General features: G+C 29.8%; 1 long non-coding RNA gene across 13 annotated transcripts; it reads left to right on the top strand.

Annotated features, from left to right (window-relative positions):
• Positions 1-2,682: 2,682 nt before the first annotated feature.
• Positions 2,683-12,861, top strand: LOC141451456 (uncharacterized). 13 transcript variants are annotated; one of them, XR_012456821.1, is made up of 10 exons: positions 2,686-3,017; positions 3,521-3,725; positions 4,088-4,214; positions 4,927-6,134; positions 6,529-6,650; positions 7,142-9,173; positions 9,765-9,873; positions 9,993-10,110; positions 11,066-11,447; positions 12,610-12,861. It is a non-coding gene; the product is annotated as an uncharacterized lncRNA (long non-coding RNA). The 13 variants fall into 13 exon arrangements; XR_012456818.1 differs by having other exon boundaries at positions 6,506-6,650; XR_012456813.1 differs by adding an exon at positions 9,270-9,430 and having other exon boundaries at positions 6,506-9,173.
• The last annotated feature ends 867 nt before the right edge of the window (positions 12,862-13,728 follow it).

Raw genomic sequence — 13,728 nt, 5'->3', positions numbered from 1 at the left:
AAATGATTTAAATCATGGAATTTTTTCAGTGAACAAAGAAAAGAAAAACAGATTTTAATAAAGAGAATAAGTTTCCCACGTTACATAAAATCATATATTGTATATTAATTAGCTTTTTTTTTTTTCTTTGAGGTGGGGTGTGGCTAAATCCGTCTATAAAGGGTCTATTCTTTAATTTTCTAATTATTAATTTTTTTTAATTTTTTCTCTCATTTATTTATTTTTTTGTATATCATTTTAGTTATGACAGGAATAGTCATTTACCAAAAACAAGTAAGTGCAACAGACCTTAAATAATAATAAAAATGAATTATTTAATTTCCTCCTGTATATTAATGTATATGTAGTATATTATTAATCTATTGAGGCATTTAGCACTTTCCAAACTGTCTCATCTTCTCTATGCACATTTAGTGTCGTAAAGTTCCTTCACAGCTTTCACCATACTTTTATTATTTCTATTGTCATTTCTATTGAAATTTACATCTCAAGATTTAAACTTAATAACAACCATACTACTTTACTACTACTTCGGGTAGAATTAATTTTAGAATTGGAAAAAATTATTGGCATCGGTTAGATACCAAAGCCGTTAACATTGAGAGGATAGCATTCGTCACTCTAAAAGAGCTGCACAACAGAAAAAAAAATCAAAATCAAACATTAACAATAATAAAGAAAAAACAAAAAGAAGATAAATAAAAATATAAGCTACAAAGCAAAGCTAGGAAAGATCGTCTTTCGGATTTAAATTACAATAGTGGCAGATATCTTGCGCGTACCACTTATAATTAACTTTATTATCAGAAAATGAAATGTCTGGAATGCATTTATCTGATTCTACTAATAAGAACAGTCACCTTAATGGATACATAAAACTACTTTTCCAATCCCAGTTCAGTTTTTAATGGAAAGTAGATAGGGTTATCGAATGAATTCTTTATTCTCTCCCAGTCCTCAGATAAAAGTTTATTCTCATTAAAAAACCGACACATTTTAAATATTATTGAGTTCCAAATGAAGATTTCGATCTTCCACATCCTAACGTGCACAACAGATATGAATAATTGTTTTAGTAGTGTGGCCAGTTACGAATTTGGTCATTACTTTTCTGCTAAACCTGTCTGTCGTCCTGGACAGCCAATTTGCAGGCATGTTTTAATTTTAATTTCAGAGTAAGTTTAAAAAAGAAATAGATTACTTATTCTTTTTTTACTTAATTCACACCGTATAAAGTGGTTCGTGGTACTAGAGGACCAGTAAAATATGTTCTTAAATACTTAGTACCGTTGCCATTTAGTTCTAAATAACAAAATAACCACATTTCTGCACCATAAACAAGGTCTAATCTGACTAAGCTCTCAAAACGTTTTGGTCATCTGTAATCTCATATAAATCCTCTTTCTTCAAGAACACTTCCTAGCAAGACGCCCTAAAAGACAGTGGCCTCGTGATCTCCTGTCAAGTGAAGTGAGTGACTAATAGTCTAATGTTTTTGTGTGTTACTACTGGGTAACTTCTCAACCCGTTTGTATCTACCATTCATTTCTATCATTGTTACTTATAGCGACAACGCACTGATTGTAGCATAAATAAACGCAAAAAAAAACTAATATGTCAATGCTACAGTTTGATTGCAGTCACATTTATTTAATTTTAATTAAAAATATTTGTATCACTGGTAATTTGAAAATTTGTGATATGTCACATCTACGAGATTTCTGTATCTATTCAACCTCGTTTGTATCGTCTACCTTATCTACAGGGAAGTAATGTGGATTCTGAAGTATCTCTAACCACTCACCATGGGGTTCTAAAACAACTACCATTAGGAAGGGAATTACATGAGTAGCAAATACTGGATTCCAATATATGGAATGAATTCCAAATACTAGATCACGGGTTCGAATCCAAGCTGCTAGCCCTTAGATTTTATCTTCACCTAGGAGCTTCTTACTGCTCACTGTCCAGAGATGGACTGTGAGCTCTGTAATGAGAGAACACTGACTAGAGGCCGGCAATACATTGGATAAAGCTATGGGCGCCTCAGATGTTGACGCGCCTTAAGTAAAACATAAAATAATTAAGTTTTATTTGATAAATAATCATTTAGAGCAGGGGTGAGCAACCTTTTTAATCAATGGGCCAATTTAAATTTTTATTTTTATTGGCGGGCCGCACATAGATTAACTCTTATTAATAATTTACGAAACTTCGTACGAAACGCATCGCGTCCGTATTGCATGTTTGAACAAGTCACCGACAAGTGTGTATCTCGTCACAAAAAAATCGCGGAGACGCGGCGCGTTCGTATTGCATGTTTAAAAACGTCGTCGACAATTAACTTGCCATAAAAAAATATTTCGGTTTAGTATGTACTACCATTTTATTATAATTAATTTTATAACAATATATTGATGGGAGAAAGTCGATAAAATAAATTCAATTTTAGAAATGCTTGGCGGGCCGCGTGTTGCTCATCCTCTCTAAGAGTGGGTAACGAAAAACTTTACTTTTTTTAACAACTGATATCTATGGGGGGCCACCTCAAAAATCTAAAATTACTTTTGCATTTTCCTATCATTCAGAGTTCAAAACATTATTTTAAATATTTTTTTGTCACTTTTATACCTAACGTTTTTCTTACTTAGACAAGTATATAATCCAAAAAGGTTTATGTTAAAGGTTTTGTTATAGCGATGGCAGTGCAGGTTATAATAGGTAACCTTACTCTTATCTCTTGGGCGAGGATCTTTGAGTTGCGTTCAAATTTAGTAATCTTATCTTAAGAGCCGATCTCCAACAAGTGTACTTATTCTGGTGCTTCACAAAATTGCAATTTCTGGCATGTTTTAACCAATGTCAACATTAAGAAGCTTATCTTTCTTCTTAAAGTGGAGTTGCTTCACGGATTTCTACAATTTCCGTACAAGAAAATTCAGTGTTCTTATTCCTTGACGATTTTCCATCACAAGTTCCAGTTTGTAGGTCAATTGAAAAACCGGCTACTGTAAATGGTTAGTTCCTATTCTTTTTATTTCTTCAATCCATTTTCTTATTTTTTTTTGAAGCAACTGAATTACCGTTTTTATCTCGATATTATTCACCGGTGTGGAACTACAGTTAATTAAATGTTAACTGTTCTCTAGTAAATTTCATTATAATTTAAGGTTACGAAAATTGTGATATTTATTAGTTGTAAGGCCTGCCAGCTGCTCGAACGAGTTCCCTAAGAACTCGTTTCAGAGTCAGATGAGGTCAGCCAGAATTTTCGTAAGAGGAATTAAAGAATCCGTGGGAGTACCTTTCTTCATTTTTCCATCTGTATTGTTCAGTCTTATTCATTCACTCTAAACAGAACGTGATTACTTCTTGCCAGAAATAATCACATAATTTTGTCATTAATGTTTCGCTGTCTATTACTCTTAAACAGTGGTTTGGTTGTATTTATTAACAAAACATTCCGTTCAATTTAAGCAGGATGGTTATTGAAACTTTTTGTACTTGTGGTCTTTTTTAGGTGATGCTGTTGGAAAGATAGGTATTCTGATAATTGCTTCTTCTTACATACTGCATGAGGTAATATAACAGGTGTGCAATTCCATAGTAGTTTTGTGACGAGAACGGACTTTTTCTACTCGTGGACTGCGACGTCAACCTGCAAATCGAGGTTTTGGGGGAGTACGATTAGAAATGACGGAGGTGACAGTCTTTTGGAGAATTAAGTAAGAAAATATTTATTTACTCATTTGTTCTTGAGTTATTACTGAAGTTTACTCCTTTCTATGATTACCAACAAACGTGATAGATTCTTTTTAACAGAAAATAAAACTTTTTTCTCTGTCCAGAGCTTTCTCTTAGGTTAAAGATTAAAAAGCTTAGTACAAAGATCACTATCTAGCGAAATAATTGTGAACTAAGAAGTTATATAGTTTCTACTTCTGCCGCTAGAATGTGCGGGCATGTCAATTTTCATTATACATATCTATCTTCTCAAATCACTTTGAGTATGATATCTATTCACTGTTGTATTTCAAATTTGTATTCTTTTCTGTTTTTTCAAGTAATTTAGATTGGTTAATTTTAGCTTGTGAAAAATCCATACTGCGGTTCAATCTTCGATTCAATGTTACCACTAACGTCTTCTATCGTACTTTACAAAGGTTTACGTTTTGAGTTTTTCTCTCAAACAAAATGATGGCCTATATTTCTAGGTAAGTGAACATTTCATTCTTATATTGTTGTGTAGTAAATACCCTTACTAAAACTTCAGTAGTGTGTTTATATAATTAGTATTCATTTTTATATACGACGTAAATAACTGCAAATATGTTAATAGCCATTTTATTTATTAAATCTTTGAAAATAAACTATTTCAATAAATTTGAACGTATCTTGTTATAAAAGTGTCGGTTTCATCCCTACTTTGCTTCTTCATGTCTTACTTATTCAGTAAGTAACTTTTCTGATTATGTAAAATTAACCTTTTTTTTCAACAAAGAGTGACCAAACCAATTATTAACTATATTATTTACGTTTTTATTAAATGACTGTTAAATTATGAAAGATTCGTCAATAGAGTAATTAATACCACTTTCACTCGCTTTCTTCAGTGGTCAGTATTTATATTGTAACTGCATTCAATATTTCTTTTAATCAAGTGTATGAATAAAAAACTTATAAAACATATAAAAAGTACAGGTATAAAAAGTAGCTACTTTCTTGTTAAATACGATGATTTAAAGTAACTATAAACAATTATAAGGAAAATTTTAACCCAATAAACTGATAGGTACCTAATGAAAAAAACTTTCAAAATCCTAATATTCTGCTTAGAGATTCAGCTTGTTAGATTTGAATATAGTACTTTCAAATTCCCTTTGTATTTCATTTAAACTAACATATGTTTGTTTTGCTACATTTCAGCTTAAACCAGGAAGTGGGTAATAATTCCAGGAACCAGTAACAATTCCATCTCCAGCAAAACCTATTATGAAGTTATGTAAGTAGTTTCACCAGAAGTATATACATTATTACTGCTTTGTAGGTTTATATTGGAATAAATTTTAATACATTCAATTTATCAAGCTTCAAAAATATATTTTTCAAATATCTAAGTACAGATTTAAATAAATAAAAAATGAAAAACAAATTGTGTTTAACTTTTAAAAAAATAATAATAAAGGTAAGCAAAATACATTGTTCAATTTTAGTTCTAGTTTCTTTTTTTAAACATTCGTAGACTAGTATTTTCAATCTAATAAACTATTATTTGACCAAATTAAATCTCTTCTTAAACCTCGGAATATAAAATTAGTTTTAACCTTAAATTTCTTAGAAAAATGTTAATATTTAAATGAAAGTTATATATTTTAGACAAGTAACTGGTAAATTAAGATAGCCGAGTTCTTAAAAGTATTTATTTAAAAGTACATGTCGGCGCTGTAACTTTAAACTACATTCATTTATATTGATCAAAAGATGTATTGTGGTACTGAGATAGATTCCTTATCTGGGCCTCGAATTTTATTTAATGGTTAATATGAGAAATTTCTTAAGTACGGTTGCTAGTCGCCTCGTTCCATTTTCCTAGTTATGTAAAGCCCTCCTGAAAAAATGGCCATTACCACTTTGCTACTGAGTTGATCACAAAGTTACATGGGATTAGAGATTTTTCTTTCTTGTCTTAGTGATTATTATTTAGGGGATTAGGTTTTTTCATTAATAAAAACCTTTAAGTTAAAAAATATATATTTATTTACGTTTTATTTTTATAAATTTTCTTCTGTACGACTTCAGTGATGAAGGGAGTAGATCGCTCGTCATTCCAACATATCTTGCCATCTGGTCTAACATTCATCACCTCTCTCCCAAAAAATCATGATGTAGTATAATGGTTAGGGAGATGTCACTTCGACGGTCGGAAAGCAACTATTCTACCCACCCTACTCCACCAAGTTGCAGCCTAGTAATGCTCAGCTTTCATCTGGAAATCCATGGACCCTACTTCACACCCAACAACCGAAAATATTAGGAGATTCTCATTAAACAAAATCTAGAGAATGAAGAAGTCAAGGAAATCTCTACTTACCTCGAATAGAAATGACGGAGGTGACAGGCTTTTGAAGAATTAAGTAAGAAAATATTAATTTACTCATTTGTTCTTAAGACTTATTATTACTGAAGCTCTACTCCTTTCTGTGATTGCCAACAAAAGTGATAATATAAGTTACATTCTTTTTAACAGAAATAACTTTGATCTATGACAAGAGCATATTATATTCTTAGTTTAAAAAGCTAAAAGTGACAAAATAGTTCATAGATCACTATCTAGCGGAATAATTGTGAACTATAAATTGTTATATAGTTTCTAATTCTGCCGCTAGATGGTGTGGGCATTTCAATTTTTATATTTTCATTATATCTATCTTTTCAAAACACTTGTGACTATGATATCTATTCACTGTTGTATTTCAAATATGTATTCTTTTCTGTTTTTTTCAAGTAATTTAGATTGGTTAATTTTAGCTAGTGAAAAATCCATACTGCGGTTCAATCTTCGATCCCATGTTACCACTAACGTCTTCTACATTACGAAGGTCTACATTTTGAGTTTTTCTCTCAAACAAAATGATGGCCTATATTTCTAGGTGAGTGAACATTCCATATATTGAGTTATATTGTTGGGTAGTAAGTACCCTTACTAAAACTTCAGTAGTGTGTTTATATTATTAGAATTCATTTTTATAATCGACGTAAATAACTGCAAATATGTTAATAGCCATTTTCTTTATTAAATCTTTGAAAATAAACTATTTCAATACATTTGAACGTATCTTGTTATAAAAGTGTCAGTTTCATCTCTATTTTGCGTCTTCATGACTTACTTATTCAGTAAGTAAAATTAACTTTTCTTTCAACAAAGTGACCTAACCAATTAGTAACTATTTTATTTGTGTTTTCATTAAATGACTGTTAAATTATGAAAGATTCGACAATAGAGTAATTAATACCACTTTCACTCGAGATTTTTCTTTCTTGTCTTAAAGATTATTATTAGATTAGGTACCTGACAAAAATAATAATATTTATTATCTTTTTGGAAGATTTTTCTTACAAATTTATTTGTTTAAATTATAAGAGAAAATGGAGATAACGTTTGCACCACGCATTTGATGGAAAACAAGTTCGTCAACTAAATACCTTTAAACTAAATAAATAATATTTCTTGAAAACACGTTCTTCATTTTGCACTTTTTTTGTATTCTGTAAAAAAAGTTTAATTTGATTGAAGAAATGTTTTGTTTAGTAATAAAATGCTACGAGTGCTATAATATTTACATAGGAGTAAATTAAGTTAGAATAATGTACGGTTAGCAATGTTTTTCAATGCTTCTATTCATTTTAAAAATATTTATGCGCTTGAGAACAGTAAAAATGTACCATCAACTGCTCTTAACTTTTAATTTGTTGTATACTTTTAAAAAATATTTGGAAATGTTTATTTTTATATTAAAAACTGTCAGTACTAAAGTATCGTCTTCAAAACTGTTCATCAAATTAAGTAAAAATGTAAAAGTCATTGCATTATAGATATAAATTTATAAAATAAAAATTATTATTAATAGTTTTGTTATGAATCAATTATTTAATAAATGTATTACGTAAAGAGTAATAAAACGAATACTTTATTTTATAATATACCTAATTCATATTGTAAAGTTATGTTTTATGTTATGTAAAAAAAAATAAAAATAAAAAACAAATAAAATGTATTATTTAGTATCGGAATAAAAAAAAACCTTGTTTTTTTAATAAAAATATTAATTATAAAATGCAAATAGCAGTGCTTAAAAAAACATTTAATATTTAAAAAAAAATTGACGAGATTTGAATAAAAAACATCAAAAATAAAAATTAGTTCTAAAAAAAATCGTCAGAGAGCGTAAAATATTAAAAAAATTTAAAAATAAAAATTTAGTTGTAAAAAAGTTCGTCAGAGAGAGTAAAATATCGAAAAAGTTAAAAAATAAGAATTAGTTGTAAAAAAATTCGTCAGTGAGCGCCACCTAACAGCACAAGTTAAAAAAGGAGTTCACATATTTGCCGCCAGACAGCACTGCTGCGCCAATATATATTAGTGAACAAAACAAATTCTCTTCAGTACGACTTTAGTGATGTGGGGGGATACATCGCGTCTTTGCTCCTCACATTTTAAGTCTAACACTCTTCACCTCTTTCCCAAAGTAATCATGATGTAGAGTAATGGTTAGGGAGATGAAAGTATCTCACATAACAAATGCCTGTCGAGTCCAACATCTTTATCATAAACCTTTTATAGTTTATCATAACCTTAAAAAATGTTCGCCCCACCCCCCCTCCCGTCAAAATTAACTTACCTATATAGCCTGGATGTACTTTTGCACACTCGGGAAGGAAGATCCTTTTATTGTATTTTTCTCAACATAAAACAGTTTATTTCACCTCACTTCCGGTATCATTAATTAACACTTACCTAATGCCAACTAACTGCCATAATGCCTTGTTTGATAAAAACACAGAGAAATGGTAATTAATAGAAACAAAGAAAATTAATAACAAATCAACTTCAGTTTATGCTGTCTCTCCTGAGAGCAGTACAATCATTGTTTATACTAGCATTTTTCCAAAACCATTCTTCTTTGTTTATTCCTAATTAACTTTGAAGATGAATATATTATCAATTATTTTTCATTTTGAATTTATATTTTTCATTTTAATAAAGAGTAGAAAGGACAAATAAATTATTTTACTATTTTTCCAAAAATGATTTACAGATCATTTACATATTATTATCTTACACACCAAAACCATGTGATATCTTGTAACCATGTATGTAACCTTCCCCAGTTAGCAAGTGTGTGAGTCGGGAACATAGTTGCAAGTAGGGTATACCAACCAGTACGTATTTAAAATGATTAATTATCGTCTGATAGTTAATAAAAAGTACAAAACCTATTAGGGATTCAACAAATAGTGCACTACAATGGACGAAATCAGCGATACACTTTTCATTCAGGTAAAATAAATATTAATGCTTAGTGACATTTCAAAATGAGCATGTTTTAAGATATTATTTAAAAATTAATGCTTTCTTCTATTACAAACTCCCCTAAATGGAAAAAAGATTGAAGGTAACTTTTTTCTTAAATTTGTATTAGTTGATTATTTTAACTGGTATACATTTATTATTTATTGTTATTATGGTTTCCATTAATTTGGGTACAAAGTCTATCTTTGTCTATTCTATGGTTACTAAGAAAATCGTGTAACCACTTTGCCTGTGGAAATGTCCTTCAGGTAGTTTTATCAATTATTTAATGCGATGTAAGTCGATTCTCATTCATTCTATTCGGAGTATAAAGAAGCAGTCTGTGGAACTGTTGTTCAGGTAGGCTTCATTTAATTTAAATATTGATTAAGGTTAATAGCTAATAATATTGAGCAGAATTTTACATAATAAAAAAAATTCTACTTCTCTACTATTTCTCTTCTTCTACTTCTTATTGTTATTGGTTTTTGTACTGATGCATGCTTATTGATAATCTTAATAATCTTTATGAAAAAAGTTAATCATCTGAAACAAAAAGAAAACTGAATGGTTTATATTGGTTGCCACGGACTAGAACTGCTTCCTAAGCAGAAAATGCTCCGATTTCTACAATCTTACTCTAGATGTGAATTAAATTATAATTATTAATGCAATATTCTTTTCCATTATCCAGGGCTTTCATCCATGGGCCTTTCCAACCAGCTTGAGCCTGACGTTCATCTTTCGTCTGAAGTGATTATCTCTGTTGTCCCTTCATTACATGGAGCAGGAAGCCGGTAAATGTAAGTCGATTCTCATTCATTCTATTCGGAGTATAAAGAAGTTAAGGAAATCTATCACTCAGTCTGTGGAACTGTTGTACTGGTAGGCTTATCAATTTTTTCTTCTTCTTCTTTTATAGTTTCTTCTATACAATCTAGCGATAGTTCATTAAGAGACGTCTCTTGCTTCAAAAGGCTTTTTGTAACGGATTTATCCTACTTCAGCTACCATTAAGTGAATTGTCAATACTGATTAAGGTAAACAATGAAAATATTGTATCTGCATGATAATGCTACATCTATCTCTTTCGTAATTAAAAAGGTAATGCATGATTATGTTACATCCACTATCTCTTTCGTAATAACAAAGATAAAAAGAACTGTTGAGTTCTTGTCCAGAAGAAAATTTGGAAAAGCAACAAATAGTTGAGAAAAATTCATAAATAAAAACGCTAATTGAATTTTTCAAGCAGTCTAATATTTTGTAAAGTGTTTAATACAGTTCCGCTAACTTCTACTTATAAAATGAAAAGAAATAATTAACTAGGTAGTCCTCATTTTCCAAAATAGGATTAAAATTGGTTGAAATATTCAACGTACATTTGTAGACTAGTATTTTCAATCTAATAAACTATTATTTGACCAAATTAAATCGCTTTTCCTCAGAATATTAAATTAGTTTTAACATTAAATTTCTTTGAAAAATGTTAATATTTAAATAAAAGTTATATATTTTAGACAAGTAACTGTTAATTTAAGATAGCCGAGTTCTTAAAAGTATTTATTTAAAAGTACTTGTCGGCGCTGTAACTTTAAACTACGTTCATTTATATTGATCAAAAGATGTATTGTGGTACTGAGATAGATTCCTTATCTAGGCCTTGAATTTTATATAATGGTTAATATGAGAAATTTCTTAAATACGTTTGCTAGTCGCCTCGTTCCAATTTGGTAGTTACGTAAAGCCCTTCTGAAAAAATAGCAATTACCACTTTGCTAATGTGTTGATCACAAAGTTACATGTAATTAGAGTTTTTTCTTTTTTGTCTTAGTGATTATTATTTAATGGATTAGGTTTTCTCAATAATAAAGTTAAAAATATATATTTATTTACGTCATATTTAACATAGACATTGTTTTTATAATTTATTATTAAAGAAAAGTATTTATAAATTAATAAAATACAAAAGGAAACGTAAATATTTGCCACCAGATAGCAGTGCTGTAGTCTCCCTATATATACGCCAACAAAAGCCAATTTTCTTCAGCACGACTTGTGTGACGAAGGGAGTAGATCGCTCGTCACCCAAACATATCTTGCCATTCACCACCTCTCTCCCAGAAAATCATGATGTAGTGTAATGGTTAGAGAGATGTCACTTTGACGGTCGGAAAGCAACTATTCTCCCCACCCTACTCCACCAAGTGCAGCCTAGTAATGCTTAGCTTTCATCTGGAAATGATTATCTCTATGGACCCTACTTCTCATCCAGCAACCGAAAATATTAGGAGATTCTCATTAAACCTATTCTGGAGAATGAAGAAGTCAAGGAAATCTCTACTTACCTCTCTGCCTGTGTGGGATTGTTTTTCAGGTAGTCTATTATTTTATACGTTCTAAGTATTGCAACATAAACTAATCTTATTTTTTTAATAAATTATCTTTTCCTTTGAGTCAGAATAAATAACGTTTTAATTTTTGTAAAACTGACTCAAAGCCAACAAAACGTATTATTTAGTTATAATATGTAATATGCACGTTTATGTTACAATCTTATAATTCATATGAATTTTTTACTTTTATATAAAGAAAATTATGATCTAGTAGGAGAATAAGAAAAAACCTTTTATTTAAAAAAAAAAAATTATTTATTTGCATCTCTATTCTTTTACATATTTAATTGTAAGAAAAAAAATATATGTTTCAATTATAAAGTGCAAAAAGAAGTGCTAAAAAAGGTAAAAGTAACAAAAAAAAAAAAGGAAGATTAGTTCCAGAAAAATCCGTCAGAGGGCGCCACAAAACAGAAACTAATGTTAGTTCCAAAGAAATCCGCCAGAGGGCGCCACCTACCAGCTGTTTGTTAAAAAGTAGATAACAGTGCTGTAGCCTTCCCTATATATACGGCAACAGAGGAAATTTTCGTCAGTACGACTTGAGTGATGCAGGGGGGAAGATCGCTCTGTCGCTCCAAACAAAACTATCTTATCTAGTCTAGTCTAACATTCATCACCTCTCTCCCAAAGAATCATGAAGGTGAGGTAGGTAAGGAGATGTTGTCGCTTCGACGGTTCTCACCGCCCTGCCCCGCCCTTCCAACGAACTTAGTTATATAGCCTCCCAGAGCAAGATGGCGGCAGTCAACTCACCTGATCGCCAGTGCCCACCAGATCGCCCAGCTGATCAGTTGCTCTAGCACACTCTCACGACTCTGCCAGCCATTTTTAACCTTCCCTCAAGGTTTTCTTTTTTACTTCTACCACTCTCTGGACCCTGTAACCTTCCTTTTAGGTTATCCTTTTTATTTTTTCGCATTTTCTTCATCACTTTGAAATATTAATAAAATATTATTAATTTTTTACGTTTTATTTTTACTTTTTCATATTAATTAATTATAAAAATATAAAAATAAATTAAATAATTTCTTTAAGACTTTTTTTAGCAACAAAATTACACTTTTTTTTTAACATGCAATTTTTTAATTTTGATAAAAACATGCATATTACGTACAATAACCACTTACTTTTTTTTTTTAGATTCCTAACCAATATATGTTGAGATTGATGTTTCACGTCTTTTTCACTTGGGCTTCCATTGATGAACAGTTTTGCAGCCCGTACTCTAGGTATCTCCAGCATTGATTCTGAAAAGCATTATTTATTGTAATTTAAACTATTAAAATGTTTAGTGAGTTTTACCTAGCATTAAGCAGCTAGAGAAAAACATCTGTAACAAGTTGATGTATATTTTATTAGTTAAATAAAGAAGAATGTAATTAACCTAAAGAATTGACTTTTTTTTTTAAATACCTAAATCTTTTCATTCAATGATAATGAAATAAATTTCCATAAAACACACTTATTCCTTTAGAATAAAATTAATTTGATTGGAAAAATAAAATAACACATAATCTACTAACATTATTATGGAAATATTTTTATGAAAATGAATTAAAAAATTATAAGCTAATCACGACTAAGGCCAATGATGAACACTAAAAAATTTTACCAACGGCTAAATTAGTCGTTGCACTCGAGCAGTTTGCATGCATTAGCTACAAAGCAACAAACAAATTAAATATAATAACTACATACTTGTTTTATTCATTGATTCCTGACAAAATGTATTATGGATAGATGTTTTACGTCTTTTTCACTTGGCTTCCATTGATAAACAGTATTGCAGTACTCTGGTATCAATAGTATTCATTCTGAGAAATCAACATTTATTGTAATTTAATATTGTATGTAATGTTTTTTGTAATATTGTATGTAATGTAATGTTTTTTGTAATATTGTAATGTTTACTGAGTTACAACAAAAAGCTATAACAATTTATGTATATTATAAATCTTAAATAAAGAAGATTGTAATTGATACAAAACATTTACATATAGATTAAAATAATTTATTTAAGAACTTAAACCTGTTTATTCAATGAAAATTAATTTAAAAAATCATCAGCTCGATTAAAAATAACTTTATGCAATTGAAAAATGATACAGATGGAAATGATGTTTTATGTAAAAACATGTAAATGTACAAATGGTATAAGAGTAAATAAAAATCTGCCAATTGGTGCTGCACCAATGTAACAAACTGCCAAGTTTTGTGAAATAATAATAAATGTTTTTGAACATGAATAAAACTGCAATC

Source organism: Rhodnius prolixus, unplaced genomic scaffold (assembly GCF_049639745.1).
Source record: "Rhodnius prolixus isolate KJV_2025 unplaced genomic scaffold, Rpr scaffold_8, whole genome shotgun sequence".
Taxonomy (NCBI): Eukaryota; Metazoa; Arthropoda; class Insecta; order Hemiptera; family Reduviidae; genus Rhodnius; species Rhodnius prolixus.
Note: the sequence above shows the minus strand (reverse complement) of the source record. Positions and strands in the feature narration are given on the sequence as shown.